General features: G+C 36.2%; 1 protein-coding gene across 1 annotated transcript in view; it reads right to left on the bottom strand.

Moving 5' to 3' along the window:
* Positions 1 to 24906, bottom strand: part of LOC136842623 (uncharacterized) — a 48489-nt gene that overhangs the window by 3893 nt on the left and 19690 nt on the right. The window lies entirely within an intron of this gene.

Genomic DNA, 24906 nt, shown 5'->3' with positions numbered 1-24906 from the left:
TATATATATATATATATATATATATATATATATATATATATATATATATATATATATATATATTTATATATGTATATATACTTATATTTATAGACATATGCATAGATACAATATGTATTATGTATATATATATATATATATATATATATATATATATATATATATATATATATATATACACACACACACACGTACGCTGTTATTACTTTCAAGAGAAAATTACACATAAAAAAACTCGCTAAGCTTCGAGGGGGGTTTTTGCCGAGTGGGAGCACTGGCTGGCTCGAGTATGGTGGGCGTGGGGTGGGTAAGTATTCGTAGAAAGGGAGACGCCCATCTCAGATAAACCAGTTTGCGGCCACCGCCTACTTTCCGCCCTTTCGCACGTGGGCGAATGAGTGCTGAGCTCAAACCGGTCATAAGGCTTTGGAAAGGTTAGGCATCTCCTAAATAGGTCACGAGGTATCCCGTACTACCACACTTACAACAGCAATTGTCGGTTAACTCGCAAGCAGTTGATTAATGACCTTGTTTAAATCCTCACTTGTTCAGTGGTTGAGAGAAGTTGAACCAAGTAAACATTTATTTTTTCCTCGTATCATATATATATGTTATTCATATAATGTTATATGACAAATATATATATATATATATGTTATTCAAACAAACGATGCTTTTGTAAAGTTATGCTTATTTCATGTACTTGTAAGATAACCATAAGTTAATTTCTTATTTTGTAGTCAATTTCATTTGTTACATTTCTTTTAGTTATTAAAGGAAATACATTGTGTTTTACTGCTATTTTGGCACATACACGTATATATCTATATATATAATATATTTATATACATACATATATATATATATATATATATATATATATATATATATATATATATATATATATATATATATATATATATATATGTATTGTGTGTGTGCATATTCATTTGGTAAGTATGATAACCTACACAAACTCACACAAACGTCCATCAGTTGTACTCCACTGCAGCCCCTTTAAAAAAGAAAGAAAAAAGTGAAGCCTGCCAGAGCATGACGCGTCGTGGGCAACCGCCGGTGGGAGGTAAATAAGGCGAGTGAAGGACGATCCTTCACTGAAGTTTGCCGACACCAAATATGGAAGTTACGATGCGCCGATGCTAATCGCTTCGGCCAATAAGTGGGCGGGACGCTAATCAACATCTTAGCGTAAATGTTTAGCGAAGAGAAGGGCGCCATTTTTGAGTAAGGAAATTGAGAGATTTTAATCAATAATATTAAAGTTCTTTCATTAAAAATCGGAAAGTTTTTGTTCTTGGTAGGGAACTGAGGGACGTTAATTTAACTTGTAAACGTTTTGTACCATCGAGGATGGAAAGACGGGATTTTAGGATAAGGAATTTAAGGGTCTGTCCTTGGCTTGTGCGAGAAAGTTTATAAAAAATGTAGAAATTTTGAGTAGTTTTTGTTTGCATTTTATGAAAAAAATACTCTCGAAGAGGTCTTTAGTCTTTGAAGATACTGGAATAGGAGTATATTTCATAGCATTTTTTACTGTCATATGTGGGTATTTTGAAATCACAAAATAAACAATGCCATCACTGTTTTCCTCATACAAAATCAGACATAACATTATTTCTTTACATAATAGACAATATTGAAGTTGGTAGTCACAAGAAAAAATGGAAGCGAATGAAAATTAGTGGGCGTGATGGAAAAATCCGCTGATGCACTTTAAAAGTATTTCCTTCGGCAGGTGAATAGAAATGCTGCAGAAAGGACCTGGTCAAAGAGGGAAAATCGAAGTATCGTTGATAATTATGACCATATGAAAATGCACGTTGGTAAAATGTTAATGAGCATTTTAATAATTTCATTAGAATATTTCAGTTTAACGACGAAATCTCAAAAAAGAATTTTACTTTTAAGAATTTTAAAATTAAGAATTCATTTGATGTATCAAATACCGTCTTATTTTAGGAAATCGGAAAGAAAACGGGAGTTTCTGATATATGCACTGATCGCATTTAAGAACAAACAAACTGAAGGATACAAATCTAAAAACCTTTATTGTAGAAAGGTTGGTCTTTCTTTTTCGTCTTCTCCTTTTTCGGGGAGGCTCTGAGGATGAATGTTTATGGAGGACAGTATAGGTAGGTTCTTGGCCTGGTGTTTGTCTTACTGGGTATAATAGGAAGTGATGTGGGAGAACACGATCTCTTTCCATCCCACAACAACCTGTACCTTTTGTCACATGGCTCTCTCTCTCTCTCTCTCTCTCTCTCGACGATAGCATTTATGATGTAAAGCAATACATAATTTTTTTTCCTGACACCAGTATGACATACAGCAGAATTAATCATTCCAGCTCTCTCTCTCTCTCTCTCTCTCTCTCTCTCTCTCTCTCTCTCTCTCTCTCTCTCTCTCTCTCTCTCGTGGCACTAGTATATAATGCATACGATACATATATCAAAAAGTACATTAATCTCTCTCACTCGTCGCATAACACTGATTCTTCTAGCCTTTCAAAGCTGAAGCTTTCTACAAATATACAGAAACTTAGGATAATAAATGTTCCTTTATTCCTTTCATTCATGGACTCTCTCTCTCTCTCTCTCTCTCTCTCTCTCTCTCTCTCTCTCTCTCTCTCTCTCTCTCTCTCTAGAATCATTGGAACTTCTTTACAAGGGCTATTCATCAATTGATGAAAACGAGTTATGTAGTACATGGAATGTTTTTGAAATGTAAATGTACTGGGAAAGTATGGCAAAGAATTTGGATAAAATATTGAACACTTGCTTGGTTACAAAAGTATTGCATTTCTGTATGTCCTTTTATTCTTTTGCCGTCTTTCGTTCTTCATCTGCTTCATACATGGAGCGGTGGTAAGCCTAAGCAAATTAAAGGTATTTTAGACTTGTTCCCTAATAATAATAATAATAATAATGTTAATGACGATGGCATGTTTTAATAAATAAATAATCCTTAATGCTTGTGCAACACAAAAGTGTCAGGACATTTTTATGCAGATTGTGTTTCTGTTTATTTGTGTGGGAGCTTAAGAGGTAGTTTGTCATGATTCAACGGATCTCCTTTACTTAAGGAATGTATAAAGACCCTTCAGACAGGTCCCTTGACCGTGGAGACGTGGGAAGGACTCTCTCTCCCTCTCTCCCTCCCTCCCTCCCTCCCTCCCTCTCCCCTCTCCCTCCCTCCCTCCCTCTCTTTCTCTCTCTGTTGGGAGTGAAAATGTGGGTTTAGGGTTACAAGATCCTCACGCCCCTGAACAAGAGAAGGGATTAGGGCCCTAAGAAAAATAAGTGGCGGAGAAATAGAAATAAAGCATTTGACGATGAGAAATGGTTGGAAGTGTGAAAGCGCTTGTCTGGGGAACGCGGCCCTTTGGGCCGGAGAGGAATTTAATAACGCTGGCTGAGCCTTAACCACTTGGATGAAAATAATAGCTGGGATAATAATAAAATTAATAACTGCTGATAAGATGCTTATATTAAAAATATGATAAGTTATAGCAGCTGATAATTATCTTTATAATAGTAACAATGAGTTCAGAATACTTAGTGATAATAACAACAGAACCTTTAATGATAATAGTTATGGGTTGAGTTTGTAGTGATTGCAGTGATTTTTAGTGGTTTTTAACATAACATACGAGAGCTTAAAGCTATATTCTTATCATGGAACGTTTCTTCATTTACACGACAGATGTCGAAATCTATGCAAGGGTAGATTGGGCGATGCCCCTGTGGCATGACTCGTCCTCTCTTAGCAGAGAAAGATCACGTCCAGATAAAAGAGATGAAGACAGATAGAATGTGATTGCATAGAGCGTAGGAGAAGTTAGTTTTTTTAAGGCCACGAGTAACTAAGGTCTCGCGTCATTTGCAGCATGTTCACAGTAAGTGGCAGATGTTTGTGAAGGAAAATTAATGGTTAAATTGCATTGTTAAAGGAATAAGCTTTTCCATTTTTTCGCTCCAACAGAACAAGTTGAAGGAGCGAGGCGGCAGGAAGAGCGTATTAACATTACCTCCCTCCGCATTACCACCCCACCCCCCAAAAAAAAAATCCGAGAACAAAGAATCTTTGTGCCTGATATTGTGGTCCGTGCCCTTTTCGCCATGATTTGTACAACCACGTGTTATCCAAGCCTTGTGTATATTCCTCAAGAACAAGTGTGGTAGCATGAAAGGCTCTGTAAACACCTTAAATGTGAATGACTGCGATGGTTGGAGGAAAGCGGCAAAAACAGGTTGTTTTAATTTTTCGTTAAAAGAAAAGTTGAATTTAATTTGTTATTCATTACAAAGTATACGTAATTTGATTAACATAGTATACTAGTAATTATTGTTAAGCAAATCTACTTAGCAGTCCACCCTTCAAAATATTTGGGCATCTTTAGTCATATGGCGTACACACACACACACACACACATACACACACACACACAATTTGCGTATTTATCAAGCAGCTGAACTTATATAAGCGTGAAATTCTCTCTCTCTCTCTCTCTCTCTCTCTCTCTCTCTCTCTCTCTCTCTCTCTCTCTGAAAGTAATATTTTTTCTCACGACTGTAATTATGAACAGCCTTAAGGTACACAAGATGTGTGTGTGTCTGTAACTTCTAGGAGAGTTTATAGTGATAATTGAATTTTCTAACCCTCTTAGGCGCTCACTTACATACGTACATACCTAACGAGGATTCTCGTCCGGAAATTATGCTTAGAGTTACTAAATTTTTCATCCAAATGCATTTCTAAGTGCATGACTACATGTGTGCATAACGGCTGCAGAGCTTCTCCATGGGATAAATTACTCTCTCTCTCTCTCTCTCTCTCTCACTAAACAAGGAAAAAAATCATCCGGAAATTCTTTTTGTTAACGACCGAAGTTTTGAATGCCGAGGGTGTCGGATTCCTGGAAGCAATGGGTCCTGGGGAACTGTCTCAACCTCCCATGTGCGGTCATATACTTTTCAAGGTGAACTTGCGCATCGGCGGAAGTCTTGCATTTTCGGTAATTGCAAAGAGAGTCCATTCATCATTGAAACTGGTTTTGGGAAGGGACCAGACAAGCACTTTTCGGTAGTCCGTGAGACCCACGAAGTTTGGTGGACTGGAGGGGTTGGTTGTTAGGTGGCTTTAATGTTTTTGAAGAGCATTAATTACCGAAAAGGTATTTGAAGATTCGTAGCTTTTAAACATATGTTTTTTTTTTTATTTAAAGTCAGATATTCAATAAATTGCAGTTTGATATTAACCAGTTATTTGTTATAATTTTAAACAAGTCATGTTTCTCAAGTTAGATGCCATATTGTGAGACTGTAATGAAACGTTCATCAGGTTGATGTTAAGCCATTTCTGTCCTTTGTAAATAAACTACATCAATAAGAAATCCAAGCGATTTTCATTCTTGAAAATGCTCGAGTACAAACCTCGCATCTGTATAAGACCACTACTGGCTTTTCACGCATCCAAGTCGTATTGTGTAAATTTTAGCGGGTAAGGGAGGGGAATATCTACGTTGTTATATAATCCTCGAGAAACAGGGGGAATGTGAGTTGAAGAAAAAAGATGGAGGGTTAGGGCGGGTGTCATCTGCAGATTGCAGTTCCTAGTAAATGATACCCTGGCTCGGTTCAAATTGCATAGATAGTTAAGAACGGCAGCCTTTCATCGCCTTAAGAACGCCATGTAAGTACATATGTCTCAAAGGGATCTTCTTGCAGATGTTGAGACTCAGAGATTTGGGCGAGGTAGCCAAGCATTTTACAAACGCAAAAAGGAAAAGATGGCAAAGTATACAAGCGGATAAGTGCAGAAAAATATATAAAAACAGTGTAGAAAATGAAAATAATGGTAGTATTCATGAGCGAAAACTTGCCACCCCAAAAAATACAAGAGAAAGGCGTGACACTCGGGGTGGTTTGAAAAAAAAATACTTTGTGACTTCAAAGTGATTTTAGAGAATATCTGTCGATCTTAATCCAGACCACTTTAGAGAGAGAGAAGGGGAGAGAGCGAGCTCTAGAAAGTTTGGATGGACATTTTTTCAGACTTAAGTCTAAAAGGTTTTCTTTGTTTGTTCTGCCTGTTTTTGTTAAAAAAAAAAACCTCAGCTGGAAAACCGGTTTCTCAAAGCATTTCATCGTACAACCACCACTCCTTATCTCCCCTGATTCGGGCCACCCTCGCTCATTTGTAATTTAAATAGCTTCGTGTTTTCGAGTGAAATGATAATAAATAACTGAATAGAAGACAGGAACCAGTCTTTTCAAACAACCTCGTGGCGTGAATGGATATATTGCCTTTCTTAGAACAATATCATGGATGTACTTATCACACACACACACACACACACACACACACATATATATATATATATATATATATATATATATATATATATATATATATATATATATACATACATACATATACATATACATATACATACATATACATACACACATATATATACATATACATACACACATATATATGTGTATATATATGTATGTATATATATATCCCCTTACCACCTGCAACATCAAACCAACCGTTGCCCGGTACCTACATGTGTAATCCCAACCCACTCATCCATTCCAAATCCCTCCCCCACCTACCCCCGCTAAGCCCCACTAGTAGAGGGAGAGGGCACCCTTGCAATTCCCCCTCCCCTTGTGATCTCAATGTTAACTCAGCCACACCCACCTACCCTCTCTCTCTCTCTCTCTCTCTCTCTCTCTCTCTCTCTCTCTCTCTCTCTCTCTCTCTCTCTCCTGAAAAAGCAGGGCAAGTGGCTGTTATCTTACAATTTATCTTCGAGTATTTTTTTTCCCCGCAGATGAATAGGAAGCTTGGCAGGCCTTGCCCAGATGAAACCATAACATATTAAGAGAAAAGGAGGAATTTTACGGACAGCGAGGCGCTTCAAACGCTAATTACAGTGATTTAGAGGATGTATCGAGGCTCATAGACGCTCGCTCTCTAGGTTCATAAACCTCTACATCCCAGCTCCATGTTCGGTATTGTTTGCTTTTAATTTTTGTTTTGTACAGTAATGCCGTTATGTCATCTTGCTTTATTCTTCATACAGCTAAATTTAGTTGTATTGTGGTTTGTCATTCATATATATATATATATATATATATATATATATATATATATATGTATATATATATATATATATATGTATATGTATATATATGTATATGTATATGTATATATATATATATATATATATATATATATATATATATATATATATACTTTATGATGAAAAACTAAACAACGTGCAAGAAGCACAAAGACTTGGTTTAAATATTAAGTACATCATCTTAACCCTTACTCCCCAAGGAGATGCGCACCCCTTCCATGAGGTGCCAAGCGTACTGTATGCCAATATGAAAGGGGTACGTCGCTCTTAATCATTGGGTGACACTTGACATGAATGATATATCACCGTGAAGGATTACTTCCCCATTCTCTCTCTCTCTCTCTCTCTCTCTCTCTCTCTCTCTCTCTCTCTCTCTCTCTCTCTCTCTCTCGCGGTTGTCTCCTCTCATTCGCCCTCCCATTTCCCATGGCATATTTAAAGAGGCTTATCAGGCGAAGCCTGGAGATAAAAGTAAATGGCGGCCCAAGGGGTAAGTGCTCGGGTGGGGTCCTTGATGAAGAGGGATCTGGGTCTGAAGGGCTCTAGGTAAGAAGAAGAATCTGCAACGAGAGAGAGAGAGAGAGAGAAACAAAAATATAATTATGCCCCAAGCACGTACTTTCTTATCCCAGGCAAATGCGCACCACAGTCGGAGAGAGAGAGAGAGAGAGAGAGAGAGAGAGAGAGAGAGAGAATGATAAAGTAAGGGTTAAATACTTGGTAAACTCAAATTGGCCATGAGGATTGAGACAGACAGACATACATGTAAAGAAACAAAAATATAATTTTACCCCAAGCGTGTATTATAATTACATGCAAATGGACCATAGGATCTCGAGACCGAGAGAGAGAGAGAGAGAGGGGTGGGGGGAGGGGGGGACAACGATGGTCGAGGCATGTGTACATCAACCGAATTGTGTGTGTGTGTAAGAGAGAGAGAATTATAATAATGCCTGAGGCATATACCACCCGGACCTGTCGCGTACTTCAAATTTATTGAAGGGAAGAGGTCATTCAGGACGCCCCAGAAAAAGGAAAGGAAAGGCGAACCATAAAGTCTTTTTAAGCTTCCATTCAGTTGCAAATTTCTTTCACCGATGCAAATAGTGGCGAATACGGCTGTTAGGGCCAGCAGAATAAGGAACAGAATAACAACGATAGCATGAAAAATGCCAGAGCCACTAAGGAAATAAGGAATTTTCGCTAAGCGGACCGTTAACAACTTTAAAAGTTGGCGCCATAATGAATAGATGGTTTTCATTCACGTATCTGTTGTTAGTGTGGATATTTCGCTTCTATCCATGACATGACAACTGGCTTGCTTGATGGTATTTCAAAACGCTGGATTTAAACGCTGCCAAAATCCGTCCCACGGCATCAAAGAGGTCAGCTACCAGTGACCGCTGGTCAGTCGCAATAAAAAAAAAAAAGGCCATAATAACGCTTGATCTGGGAGGTCCTGTGACCCATAAACCCCACTAACAATACGAAGGCAAAATGACATAGGCAGGATATAGCATTAGTGTTCTTATGGCCGTCTGACCCCGTGATGGCATGATTGCAGGCAGCTGCGCTTATGGCCATTTAAATAAATTGAATAAAAATCCAGGACGCTTCCAACTTGCTGAGTTTCGCACGGAGAGCGGTGAGTTGGGGGGGAGCGAGGGAGGTGGATGTGTCTTCTTGTGAAGGGGAGGGGAGGGGCTGCCTTTTAGACTGCATGCGAATAAAACATAAGCACACAGAAGAGATAAGAAGGAAATTGCTTTCGCTTAAATTGACTCTGCACTCAGACTCTACCCAGCCAATTTCATCTTCCTTTCATCATGTCCAGCTTTTATCCAGATTATTTTTCCATTTAGCTAATAGGATTGCACTCCCCAGCTGCCACAAAAATTTCCACTAGCTTCCACAAAGAAAAATAATAAATGAAATATTAAGAAAATTTAAAAGTAAAAATATGAGCAGTAGTTTCTTTAAACAGTGATGTTGGGTGTTATTGAATGGTTCAGAAACCCAGAGTCCTGTCTCTTGGTATGGCGTCAGTGACCTTGATAGTTGCAACACCAGATAGTTCCAAATAAATTAATTATTTCACTGTATATGGCAGTCATTCTGTTGCGTTGCCATTTTTCTCTCGACATTAACAGGAAATAGGTTTGTGTAGGACCTACTGAATGGAAGTGATTGCATGACCTTGGTTGCGGTAATAGGTACCAACGACTTCGTCAGATCGCAATGTTTGGACTTTTCTGTTAACAGTGTGCGAGCACATGCAAGAATGCGTTCACTTGACTGTATTACTGCTGATATTTTAGTCTTTATGCGTATTGCTGCTCATTTACAGAATTATCTAAGGTTTTCAAGAATTGAACTTCACCTCATACTTAAAATGGCAGTGTGGTCTGCTTATTTTTGTTTACTTATGGTGTAGCTTCATCTGTTATTATGTAAATGAAACTCACCATAGTTGACATTGTTCCGAGTATATTATTGGGAATATGGTCTTTTCTCGTCAACTTCCTTTTGTCATATATGTGTATGCACTGATGACACGACTACTTCACTTATATGCATTATATGTGTGCATCTGTACAGTGTATATGTACACACACGCGCACATTGTGTATGTATATATATATATATATATATATATATATATATATATATATATATATATATATATATATATATATTATGTGTGTGTGTATTTATATATATGTATATATATATATTTATATGTGCGTGATATATTATATAATATATACATATATGTATAAATATATATATGTATATTATATATATATTTATATATATATATATATATATATAATATATATATATATATATATATATATATATATATATATATATATATATATATATATATATATATATATATATATATATATTATATCGTATGATGTACATGTACAGCATCAACTTCAACAAGATTGCAAGTAAGTTGAAGTGGCGTTCACATATCTCCAATAACGAACTCGTACCCTTTCGTCACAATATGTCGTTAGATTAAAGAGGCGTCTTAAAGAGGGAATGATGTCGTCAAACTGGCTTCTCATTACTGACAGACATCAATGATAATTTATCTAAATATCAAACAAACAACCACGGAGCAGCCGCAAGGCTCTCCGCGCAGGTGATATCACTTTGGAGCAATTCACTCAAAAGATCCACCTCCCCTCTCTCTCTCTCTCTCTCTCTCTCTCTCTCTCTCTCTCTCTCTCTCTCTCTCTCTCTCTCTCTCTCTCACACACACACACACACACATATTTTAGTCTCCTACATGCTATTCGTTTGTTGAAGCGCGGGTTCGCTACTCTGAAGGTATAGTAATATGGATTGCTGAATAAAAACGTTGAATAAAGTATAATAGAAGATATGAAATTATTTTCGAAATCGGAGCCAGAGAGAGAGAGAGAGAGGGGGAGATAGGTTTTTCAGTTATCGGTGAAAAAAATTGAAAGAAATACGGTGTTAAAGCACACAAAGGCACGCGCATGTACACACACAGGCTTTGGGAGAATCGCGCAGCTAGGCAAGATCATTTCTGAGAACAAGGCACTTATGCTTTCTTCTTATTTTATAATTTGCATAGTCGTGCTCAACCCATCAACACAAGAATTTCAGTAACGGTATTGTCATGTTTCTATCACTGGCATTTCACGGACTTTAATGAATGTTTAATATAGCCTTGAATAAATCAATTTAAACTGGAAATTGCAATCAAGGAAGTAAAATGATTTGCACATTTGGCGGTATCTCCATTTGGTTTTGCTTTGGAATGGGATAAACAAAACAAAACAGAAAAAATAATTTAAAAGCATTGAAGATTTTGACTGTAATACAAAATGAGGGAACAGTCAAAAGATAACAAAATTAACTGAAATACTGGTAATGACTAAATGAGGTTATAGCACACAGGTAAACTTAAAAGAAAAAAAAAAAAAAAAACTTCGTTCTCCCGTGTGGCCTACATGGTGGCTGGTAGGGTATAGAGCTGTATGCCACACAGAAGGACTCAATAGAAGCCAATTGGACGAGTGTGGTGCAGACGGATGTTTTTAACCGACTGGATCAAATCGTTTTGTTGCGTTTATTTATTTTCTTCTGATTTATTTTGATGCTGGTTCAAGTGAGGACACTTGGCGGCTCTGTGATCCAAGGGGAGTTTTAAGCCTACTTTGCGCTGTCATATGTTTGCATGATATTTACCTAAATGCAGAGATGTTCTTTGTTTTTATTGTATTTCTCGATTTTATTCGGTTTAAAATCTCTTGATACCATTCTTTTGGTTATCATGCTTGCTTTGGGGCGCTTATTAAAATACTTTTCTATTGACGTTATGCAGTGTTAATTAAATTGCTGTCGCAATCCTTTTTGTTTATTAATTTTACTCAGCCTAAAAATCAAATAGGTTACATACAAGAAACCAAGTAATTATGTCTCTAATGGCCAATTAGGAAAAAAAACTTTTGAAATTATATGGAACTTGAGTTAGCCTATACCCCTCCCTCTACGGGACTCCGAACGTTGCTACCTTCCAAGACTTTTAAAATCCCTCAAGCACTTGAAGCACCATCGCCTAATGTAAACAAACCCTGGCAGTAAATTCCTGCAGAAACCTTGCTTGCGTCCGTATGCACACACGTGAAAACACAGAGAGAGACATGTGTTGATGTAATAAGATCTAGAAAGAAACACGTAAGTACTCGAGCCACGTTCTGAATGTGTTTTTGAAGTGCGAACACCCGCGGGAAGGACTCAGGGCTGAATAAACATACGAGAGCAAAATGCGCAGTTTCATGCGGTTCCTAAAGCCAATGGATTTTCGGGTTTTTAGGTATTAGAGTACAAGAGAAGGTCCTTAGAACAAAGGCAAATTCCTCTCTCTCTCTCTCTCTCTCTCTCTCTCTCTCTCTCTCTCTCTCTCTCTCTCTCTCTCTCTCTCTGACAACAGTTAACATTACGTGTTATAGAACTATATATACATACATACATAAACACACACACACACACACACACACACACACATATATATATATATATATATATATATATATATATATATATATATATATATATATATATATATATAGTATATATATAGATATATATATGTGTATACATTATATATATGTATATATATAATATTTATGTATATATATATATATATATATATATATATATATATGTATATTTGTGTGTTTTTCTTGCAGTTCAGTGGTCCCAGTCTCACCTCATCAAAGACTGAGAAATCCACTGTCTCAGAAATTAATTGAGCCCCTAATATATAGTCGACTGTAGTGGATCACAATCTGGAGGTGATAACTTACTTAGATCCGGAAGATTAACGTCCTTGAAGCCATCTTCGTCATAGCGAAGGTAATACACACACACACATATATATATATGTATATATATACATATATAAGTGTTGGACAGATGGGTTGGGAACAGGATTCTTTATAGTCAGTAAATTAGAATTACGTACAAGGTGATATTTGTGGATAGTATTGTGTCTGTGTCCAAGGGTTCGTAACCTTGCATTCTTTGTAGGTAAATGAAGTATGTAATGTAGTGGAAGTTTTTTTGCACAGGGATATCAGCGCCTTCATTTACTAGTTAAAGGGATGAATCTGACAGACAATTAGAATTTTATTAGAACAGCCCGCTCCGAGGCAAAATATTCTTGTTAATCATTATATATATATATATATATATATATATATATATATATATATATATATATATATATATATATATTTATATATATGTATATATATTATATATATATATATATATATATATATATATTATATATATTTATATATATATTTATATATATATATATATATTTATATATATATATATATATATACATTATATATGTATCTATAAGTATTGTATAAACTATATGTATCTATAAGAAAATTCAGCAATGAAGCAACATGGTAAACCGCGTTCATTGACACAGATTTGCACAATCTGAGGGCAGCGGGAATCAGAGCGTAGCCCAATTAGCACAAGCAACGGCGAAGCAACAAACAGCAGGGCCAATGGCAACGTTGTGCACAAGAGCCAAGTTACCTCTCTTCCTCTCATTTCTCACGTCTGACAAGAACCCCCTCACCCCTCCCTCCCCTCATGGCCACCTCCACCCCTCTCAAGTTCCTCTTTCCATAGGGGGCGAGGGGGGGGGAGGTATGGGAGACCCTCCTCCCTACCTTCTTCCACATCCTCCCTCACATCCTGTCGCGTTTTGTCGAGTTCTTTTGGCGGAGAGAGAGAGAGAGAGAGAGAGAGAGAGAGAGAGAGAGAGCGAAATACTCTCCATTCCCATTCACACAGACGTCAGTTGCATTTCTTGCATAGCCAGCGTTGCAATGCAACAAGTTGCATCTATCTGGACATCTGGGCCTTAGTCATTGTTACCATTCAGCTCATTTTGGGTTCTCGTTCTTGGAATTTACTCGAACTGTTCCTCTTTTGTTTTTGGTTATTTACATTTGCCAGCGGTTTTTGGGTTTGGGCCTTGTAAGGTCGAAAACATTCTTGTAAACCAAAACTTATCCAGCATATTATTTGTACTGTTATTATAACTCCATACGACATTGCTAATGATCCAATTATCATTTTCAGTTTTTAATTTTGCTGACTTTGCTTTGTTGTATATTAAAGAAGCCATTCCAGTTAAAATTTCCAACTCTAAAGGCTGACTGACCCACATTTTGTTAGACAGTTCTGGCCTTTGGTGTAGATATATTTTCGCTATCGAAACAGATGCTACGGAATAACAGAAACATCAATAAATATGTATATAAAAAAAAAAAACAGATGAATGACTTATCATCCGAGATACCATACCAGCTGAAACCAGTCACAGAAGTTGTGCCCTCCTTTTTTCTCTTAAATAATAAAAAAAGTATATGTTGTAAAGTTACCCCTGAATTTAAGAATGTTTGGATTACATTTTTAGCATTTTCCTGTGGATTTATTTTGATGGTTTTTTTACATTCCCAGACTGGTTTATTTATGTATTTATTTGTTTATTTTTTTTATTTATTTGCTTTTTATATTTATTCATTTTGTAGAAGCTTTTTGATAAGGGTAATCACTTGTTCAATATGATCGTGCCCACGATAAATGATAATAACATTAGTAGTAATTGTCTTTATTCTGCATAATGGTTATAATACCTGTCTTTTGGACATAGAGAATTGGAACAACAACTGAAGGGCGTAAATTCTAAATAGTGAATGGGTAACGGATCGGTGTCACTCGGATGGGGTTCCAGTGACATTTATCTGTAACGAGGAAATAATGATGCCAATCATGACATTAAAAAAGAAGAATGGCCATGGGCTGACAGCCGTAGCATCCCAAAGGTTATTTTCATATTGGATTTGCTGGTTACTACTGCAATGGAATGTTTATGACTTATTTTTTCAAAGCCCATACTCGTATGTGTATACGTATACAACATTTTCTTTACAATGGTTTTTCTTAGTAACATATGGGCATTTATTGGCTCGTCTGACATTAATTTATTACGTTTTAAGATTTGATGTTAATCCATAGTGTGTAGTTAGGATCCTTGTAAAGTAGGAAAGATGAAATGTCCATGCAGTTTCACAGTAGCTTGGTTAAGATTACTTTGATAATACTAACTTTTTAGTAAGTAGTTAAAAAAACAGTATTTGTAGATACATCTAGTCTACGTGTTGTTCTTTGGTAAAATTAATTACTTCAGACTTTGGGAACCATTTTGGACGAAAGCGCAGAACTTCTGATTCAAACCTTCAGCGTCTTGGCAACTGTAATTAACGTAATTCAGCCGCTTATCGCAAAAACTCGACTTGAAATTGATTTAGCTCGATCCTTTTTACACTTGTGCGTCATGTTACCTCATACATAACAGCTGAAAACTAAAGATTCAATTGTACCAAAACTCAAGTATTCTGAGATATCACAGATTATTTTTTTTAATTATTTCAAAATAATTGTCTGCTGAAGACAACAAAAATAAGATAGCTGGATATGCTCGCTACATCTCCGTCTCGCTCGTTTGAAGCCTCTTGAAGTCACGTTGTCTCTGTTCTCTGTGATGGCTGCTTCTAATGGATTCATGCTGGAGGAGTGGCAGGTTCATCAGACGTTCTCTCATTATCCGTTGTTATATTATTAGCATCGCAATAACATAATGTAGTGGAATAAGAATTGCCATGTTATCGCGTTGGTGCTTTCAGCGTGCGTATGACAGCACGCACTTGATTCTTATTGCTTCACATACACACACATGCATATATATATATATATATATATATATATATATATATATATATATATATATATATATAATATGTGTGTGTGTGTGTGTGTGAGCATGTATGCGCTTTTGTACTCATATTATTCTAAGGTACCGTCGATATTGTATAGATTCCCGTTCGAAAAGTGTCTATCCTTGTGAGATTTAGTCGATAAAATGTTCTGTTTTGTTCTGTCGATAATCATCTTCAGAACTGGATGAGAGAGAGAGAGAGAGAGAGAGAGAGAGAGAGAGAGAGAGAGAGAGAGAGAGAGAGAGAGAGAGTGAGGAGGTATTTGGAAATTATTAAAGACAGCTGAAAAATGCCATCTGTACCCTCTCGGCTCTATTTTTCAATAATGAATGGGCAGAGAGAGAGAGAGAGAGAGAGAGAGAGTTTACTTATCTACCTCGTCTTTCATCCAGGGCATCAACAGCAAAAACTCGTCATCCAGCCGTTTGTGAGAACACGATGACAATATTTAGCCACCGTAAGTGATGGCCTCGCCATAGATCACCCCTACGACAAACAGTGGTGACAGGGAATTACCACCGCCCCTGAGGCACTCCTCGTCCTCCTGCTGGGGTAGAGGGCCTTAAGAAGACAAGAAAAGGCGGTTGGCTGGGCTAGAGACTTCATACTGCTCGAGGGAGCTATGTGTTTGTTTTGGCGGCACAGCTGAGAAGACATGAGTGGCACTAAAAAACAGCTGCTGGGTCTTTCTGAAGACACCCATTACCTACCACCCATTCTTGTTTTTTTTTTTTTGGTTTTGAAAGAGGAATACCATAGGAAAAAAACACAGAGGAAAGAGTGGTGATAAAAGATGGCTAGGTAAAGAGCACTCCAGTGAAAGGCGAGGCGTATTGAATTGATGATGGCACGTTATGTAAAAAGGTTCTATGGCCCCCGTTCCAATATGGTCACAGCCGACGTCGACGAAGTCTCGTCAGGTTCGGTGGTTGGAGGGATCTGCTCCTTAAGGCCGCCCTGGCGGACTTGTAAAGTCCCGACATCAAAACAAACTTTGGGATTTGTAAGTGTTGAGAGAAAGGAAATTCTGGGCCTTGCTCCTGGTTATCATATTTAGGCTTCTATTTTGATGGGGAATGTCTCTCGCTGGTTTTATGTTCAGACTAGAATACAGGTGATGACAAGACTCTGTTTTTCCTTGGTGTAAAAGCAATAGGTGTCTAACATCAGCAGCAGCAACAAAAACACATGATATAACAACAAAATCATCAACAATAAATATAATTCTTATTACTTAAATTTAAAGTAATAATAATAATATAATAATAATAATACACCTCACCACGAAATCTAACTCGAGAACAAAAACATTGGAGGAAGTATCAAGAAGAGGATTAGCGTCTTATGGCTTTTACAGCGATGCGGCTTAACGCTGGTCTGTCCCCGTCAGCTATTCAAGATGACTTCTGGTTGGAAGGTTGGTTGCAGAGGCCGTTCATCACTAGTTTTTCTCAGGTTTCTTTACTTTGCGTACTTAGATTTCATAAAAAAGGATTTGAAACTGGTTGGTGGTTGGATAAGTAACTAACTCTTGACGCTTTACCTTTCTTTTAAGGTAGATTGCTTTTATTAGAATGTTATACAGTGTTAAATTTAAAGAGTATAACTAACGATGGCGATTATTGCTTCCGAGTGAATATTCAGCCTACTGTGTATCATGACCGGCTACCGTCTTGTTTACAATGACTTGTGTTTATTGAATGAAACATCTGGCGTGAAAAGACGACCACGCCTTTACAGTTCACGTGCAAACTAGGATAAACCATTCCTAGACCTGAGATCCTTCGCGGTTTGTTTTCACTGCGAAAGGAAACATCGAATTCAAAGCCATAAAATTCAGAGGAGAGCCGAGATAAGTCTGCTATTATTTGGTCTGGGCTGAAGATGGGCTTACAAAAGTTTTCGACCCTGGAACAAATTGGACGAAATAGAACCCACCTCTCTCTCTCTCTCTCTCTCTCTCTCTCTCTCTCTCTCTCTCTCTCTCTCTCTCTCTCTCTCTCCTTTATTCCTTTTCTACAGTCTAAAACAGCTGCTGTACCAGAAGACAATGTGGCTTACAATAAGTGTATTGGATTCAGTTAGTGTTTAAAAAAAAATTTGCTTTTATCATGAAACTGAAACAGGCAACCTCTTCAATGATGATGAATGCCGAGTTTTATATATATATATATATATATATATATATATATATATATATATATATATATATATATATATATATATATATACATATACATATATATATATATATACAGTATATATATATATATATATATATATATATATATATATATATACATATATATATATATATATATATATATATATATATATATATATATATATATATATATATATATATATATATATATATATATATATATATATATATATATATATATATATATATATATATATATATATATATATATATATATATATATATATATGTGTGTGTGTGTGTGTGTGTGTGTGTGTGTGTGTGTGCCTTTTGACTTTGCAATAGCCACAATGACGTATTGATTTCTGATTTCCTCACATTTTTGAACTCGCCTCTTACTAGAAAGCCTTAAACCCAAATGAAGAAACTTGGACATCCGTGGCAGGATTCGAACGCGCACACGATACGGAACTGGATTATTTAAGCCACTAGTCCCCGAAGAAGGGTATAAGCCTATTCCCTCTGTCGAATATATGTACATTTCGCAATAGCTGGGATAGACCCATCCTCACCATCGTGGCTTAAGGTTCAAGTGTTAAATCTATGAGCAAGTAGAAAAGTTGAGAGGTCATTGTGGTTACTGAAAATGCATATAGCCTACATGTGGTATAGAGAAGCAGCTAGTAAATCTTATATATACCTGTTTCAGCATATAAAGCAGTAAACGATTCAACACCACAGAAAGTGTCTATGTGAATTCGACGGAGTAAACTTTTGTCCTTTTTCGTGGTCGAGTAATTAAGGGTACCCTTAAGTGACATATCGTGTGGAGGGTTCGAATCTTATCATGGATGTTAGGGTTTCTTAATTTTTTCCTTCTTTTCGAATGAAGTCTCTGAAGCGAAAAGCTTATCCAAGAAGTGTGAGGAAAATGAACAGTCATGTCACTGGGGCTATTAAAAATGTATATCTATATTTGATAAAAAGTGAACAGTATATATATATATATATATATATATATATATATATATATATATATGTATGTATATATATATATACATATACATATACATACATACATACATACATATATGTCTGTGTGTGTGCGTGCACGCGCGTGCCTGCGTGTTTGTGTACGCTTTATTGTATATAATAAGTGATTGTGTGTAGTAAAAGGTTAAGTACCCACCACCTTCACTCCTTTTACGTGTTAAGGACCGCGTGGAGGTGAAATTTTAAACAAATATTTGTTTAAATGAACCCCTCCCCTCACTCGACGGCAGTAATAAAAAGAAATTTATGCTCGAAAAGCCAATTATACAGCGGATAAAGTAGATGATAATTTCAAGAAGTGTGGCTAGCTCGCGCACGCTTGCACGCGCGCAGATACATATTAACGTACACGCGCGCGCACACATATATATATATATATATATATATATATATATATATATATATATATATATATATATATATATATATATATATATATATATATATGGCATGTTTGTGTAAAATATTATGGACAAATAAAATAATTTTCAGGTTTTGTCATGTTCATCTTGTTAATGTTATGAATTCGTAGGTTGATGACTTGAAGTCATATAAAATATGTCTTCATATTATAATGTACCAAAGCTAAACTTCCAAAAATAAAAAATCCGATAAAATTTACCTATATAGTAATCCAATTAGCTGCACTGGTAAGGATGTGAACATGCTTCATTTTAGATAAACATGATAAGTTGGAAATGAAACAAAAGTAATAATAATAATAATAATAATAATAATAATAATAATAATAATAATAATAATAATAATAATAATAATAATAAAGTACTTAAGTACAGTTCGGTGTGTAATAACAATCTTGGAGGTCGGGGAAATTTTTTTATAAACTTTAAATTTTAGTAACTGAAATTGTCATTCGTTGCCACGTGACTTTGTATAGCAAATACTTTAACCGAGGCATAGACATAAACCTTAAACGTGAAAAGGTAAAAAGTAAAGTTAACTTCGTGAATATTTTAGGGTTTTATAATAGAAATTTGATTAAATTCATTAACAATGTACAGACAAGTGATAGGTACTGCTGCTAGTTTTAACAGTCTTAATGTTGCCAATTTGAGTCTATACTTTTATGAATACATTTTTTTAAGCATTAATCATGATGATGGCAGAATAAGATACAGCTACACCTTTAGGTTTATTGATGGTATGATAAATCAAATAACAGGGATATTATTAGACGTCAGTTTAAGATATCAAAAAGTAGTTTGTGATCTCTAATACAAAAGTAAAAAATGCGTCGAAGTTTCTTCGGCGAAATAGAGTTTTCTGTACAGCGTATAATGCTGCATAAAACTCTCAGCCACGGCCCATGAAACTTTCAGCCTTGGCCCGGTTTTGGATTGTGTTGTTGGCACCTATAGCAGTGCCAGACGCACGATCATAGCTGACTTCAACCTTAAATGAAAATAAAAACTAATGAGGCTAGAGGGCTGCAATTTGGTATATTTGATGATTGGAGGGTGGATGATCAACTTACCAATTTGCAGCCCTCTAGCCTCAGTAGTTTTTAAGATCTCAGGGCGGACAGAAAAAGTGCGGACGGACAGACAAAGCCATCTCAATGGTGTTCTTTTACAGAAAACTGAAAACAGGCTCCTCTTTTGATACTGATGTTAAAGTTATGGCTAGTAGATTATCAGTTTAGATTTACGATAAAGGATAAAGTGATTCATCATGGACTTCCCACGTGGCTTCTTCAAAGCTGTGAAAAGCTCTGATTATAAAGTCATGCTCTGTTAATAAATATAACGATTATAGGGAACTGAAACTTTTAAAAAACTGTAATTTGTAGCTTTTCTGATGACAGCTTATTCAAGGTCGCGTATTTAGCTGTAAAATTTTAAAGTTGTTTGTACCTACCATACGCGTTACTATGTTCATATGATGGCGATATTAAATTACCTAGAATTTAATTTAGTATAAATATACACATAGATATTATATATATATATACATATAAATATACGTATACAAATATGCATATATATATATATATATATATATATATATATATATATATATATTTTATATATTTATATATGTCTACAATATAAGGAGCCCATAAAAACGCCTTTATTTTCCACATTTTGGCGTTTTAATTAGCTCCTTATATTTGATGGAATTCTGTTTTAACAGAAAATATTTCACAGTCAAATATAAGCCTGATACCGTGCAATGCTTTAAATAAAAACCTGGTGTAACAAAGCACTACCTAAGTATTTTTGCTTGTATGCGTACACATGCAGGTATAATAAAAAATACCGTTAATATTTGCAACTGAAACAATTACACACACACACACACACACACATATATATATATATATATATATATATATATATATATATATATATATATATATATATATATATATATATATATATATATATATATATATATATATATTTTATCTTCGTTTGTTTCGTGTCTTGAGACGAATCTGATTTAAAGATAGTCACCGAACGTCTGGGTACCCAACTCGCCTCTGACGGGGCTATTAATACTCATATAGTTGATAAATAGCTCTCGAAATGTAGTGTGGGCAGGCGAGGCCCTTTGAGTGTAAGTTATACTATCGGTTTTATCTTCTGCCGACTACATATCCATACATTAAAAGCCTAGTAAGCGTGTTATACCCTACTCATCTTTCTCTTGGTTGTGGTTCCGTTTATAAGCTATTATTTATCTGTTAGGTAATTTTTTTATTAAATTGCCGCCTCCTGCACAGTTATTGTTTTCTGGGATTACTATTATTATTATTATTGTCCTTATATCCATAAAAATGTTGTAGTAACCCCTAACGCTACCGCGGATCATATGCCTCCTACAACACGGGTATTCCCATAGTTGTTGTTATTATTTTGCTAATGTGCTCACAGACGTACACACACTCATATAGAGTATATATGTATATATATCATAATATATCATATATGTCGTATATATACATATATTTTATATTATATATATGTATATATATATGTATGTATATAATATAAATCACACAATCTCTTTTCTCACCGGTCACATGAAAGTTTAAGAGACTGATGATTTAGGTGTCGAGAGTGTGCAGATGTTCAATTTAATCTGCAGAAATTCATTAATTGTTTTTAGACGATCTTATGTTTTTATATACAGTTATATATATATATATATATATATATATATATATATATATATATATATATATATATATATATATATATATGTGTGTGTGTGTGTATGTATAAATAATGACATCTTTTGATGCATTAATAGAAGGGAGTAGACATCTTTTGTGTGAAGGAGTACAGTAAATATTTGTTGATGAAGTTAATTGCTTCTGAAATATAGTTGTTATTTCTTATTTATCTTGGGTCTTATCGTATCCAGTTGTTCACCGACATCATAAAATTTTTAACACTTCTTAATTTTTTTTTTTCTTGCAGACTCCCTTCCACTTGTTGATCTCAGTCGTCGCCGTTTCTGTTGTTGTTAACTCCATTTTTTGCTCATCTTTATGCTTATCTTATGCACGGCCTTTCTTCAAGGGCAGTTCCGTTGCACGTTTCTCCTCCTCTTTCTCGCATTATCTGTTCGCACCCCCAACGGCGGTTTATAGGGTAAAATAACGATGATGTCAGAGCGAGTGCCAGGCGTGGTGCCAACTGGCCCTACCCAACCCCCACCCCCTCCTCCCCGAGAGGACGACCACCCGCCCCCTTCGTAAAGCTAGGAAGCTTTTCCTGAACACCTATGAACTCACGGACAAAGATAGATCAGGTAATTATAGCTTTTCCGTAAATCTCCTTCTGCTATTTTACTCTAACAGTGAAAACAGAAATGGTTGGCTAATTTGGCGTTATCTGAACCCTAATCTCTTTGGGCCGCCATAAACCGCTTCTCTTGTGTGTTTATTTGGGGAGTCGGTCATCAGCCGAATTTCACTTTACGTTTTATGTCCACATTTCCGTTTAGCCCTCAGGTGAGAGACGTTTCACTGTTTGGTTATGATAGTACCTTTCTTTTGTTTATTGCATTTACTATGTAGTTTAGCTTCTCTCTCTCTCTCTCTCTCTCTCTCTCTCTCTCTCTCTCTCTCTCTCTCTCTCTCTATCTCTATATATATATATATATATATATATATATATATATATATATATATATATATATATATATATATATATATGGAGAGAAAGAGAGAGAAGGAAAGAACTCTTTTTTTCTCACCGACACCATTTTTCCTCAAAAGTTATTAGTGCCATGCCATTCTCTATCGTAGCTGCGACACACCACAGTCAATTAATCCCCGAGCAACCTAAATCAATGCTTAGGTCGCCAAGTACATAATGAATTTGGAATCTGGCCCAGCGACGTTACCCCACTTGGGATTGAAATTTGTTCTCTTGTTGGTGAGCCATTGATGACAACACATAGTATTAGCAGTGGCAGGCTATGATGGTTTAAGTGCAGCCATATGTAGGATGAGTAATTCAAGCATCTGGGCTGCATTCATGTTTTAATTATGACAAGAGATGTTACCAGCGGAAAGCTTTTGAAACAATTTCGGTCAAAGTTTAGAACATCATCAAAAATATCTCTCTCTTGACATCATAACGAGAGTAGCTAGTCAGTCTTACAAAAACAAGAAAATAGGAAAAGCAAGCCGTCGAATTTCTCGTTCCTCTCTTTCGGTGCCCCACCCTCCCTCCTCTCTCTCTCTCTCTCTCTCTCTCTCTCTCTCTCTCTCTCTCTCTCTCTCGTGATAGAGAAGTTAGCTAGTTCAGCAGAACATTTACGAGAACAGGAAAGGAAATGAAAGGTAGACGCTTGGTGAACATACATATCTGGCATAGCCGACCTTGTTGTCCGGTGAGGAAACCAACAGAAATTCCTTGTCCACTTTCTAAGAGGGGCACTCCCAAGCCCTTCGGTATGACGCAGCAGGTATCTTCAACATGCTTTTTCTTTCTTTTAAAGCTCCCTTGCTTTTTTCGTTCCTCCTTTCAAAGCCACTATAAATACAAAGAGATGTGTATTTCCCCCTCCTGACATGTCTTTCTACACCGTGGTTGGCTCTTGGCGAACGACCCAGACAGTGACGAAGGGAAGTAGGACTGTTCGCTGTCTTTCCTCTCTCGAAATTTCTGTGAAAGGACGTTTTAAGTCCTTTCGACAAGGACGGACTTATCTTGGGGTGGCGAAGACATCTCGGGTGCTGCGTCATTGCTGCCCTGCAAGCATGTTTGTTCTCTAGAGAGAGAGAGAGAGAGAGAGAGAGAGAGAGAGAGAGAGAGAGAGAATACCTGTGGAACGGTCCTACCCTGAAAACCAGTGAGTGGAAGAGAGAAGAGAGAATGTGTCAATAATGACATTGTTGAATGCATGATGTAATTTCCAATTCTGTCCTCTTCGTCACATGGTAGAGTTTCTTTGATATTTAATCCTTTAAATTAATCAATTACATTATGACATTTAATAAAACGGCATGATGTGCTTGTCCTTCTGCCCAAACAAAACTCTTGGCACACATTTTATTTTCTTCATGACTTCAACACCTCTTGTTCACTTTAAGTCGGTAAGCTCGAGTTCTAAACGATTTGGTCTTTCAGAGATATATATCTTGAGTAAATTCCCTGTAGACAGTGCTTACGTTGCTCGTTCCACAGATTTCACTTCGATCGCGTTGTCCTCCAACTAAATATCTCCCAACTCCAAATGAGATGAATCCAGTCCAAAACAAACAAATCAAATAAAGTACCATCGTTCCAATTCAGCTGAAGGTTGTGACGTACGTAAGTGTTGGTGCCGGAGACTATACATTTGACACCAAGAGTAATTTACGAGAAGAATTGATCTCCTTGTTATCGCCTTTTTTTTTTTGAGAGAGGCAGCTTACATAACGAACACTAATCGAAGGTATAGGGTATCGAATGATCAATTGCTATTAACTGGAGATGACTCGCATTGCACCGAAAGATCCCACCATGGTTAGTTGCGGTTAGAAGGCAGTAGCATTGTGGATGTTCATGGTTTTTGTTATTTAATACCCTGCCTGCTTCTTAGGAGGTAAAGAAGGGTTAAATTTCCTTGTTAATGATTGTGTAGGAAAATATCAAACTTATAATCATGTTGGACTTTTAACAGGATATAAA

Source organism: Macrobrachium rosenbergii, chromosome 10, assembly GCF_040412425.1.
Source record: "Macrobrachium rosenbergii isolate ZJJX-2024 chromosome 10, ASM4041242v1, whole genome shotgun sequence".
NCBI lineage: Eukaryota > Metazoa > Arthropoda > Malacostraca > Decapoda > Palaemonidae > Macrobrachium > Macrobrachium rosenbergii.
The sequence above is the reverse complement of the archived record's forward strand: the minus strand, read 5'-3'. Positions and strand labels throughout refer to the sequence as shown.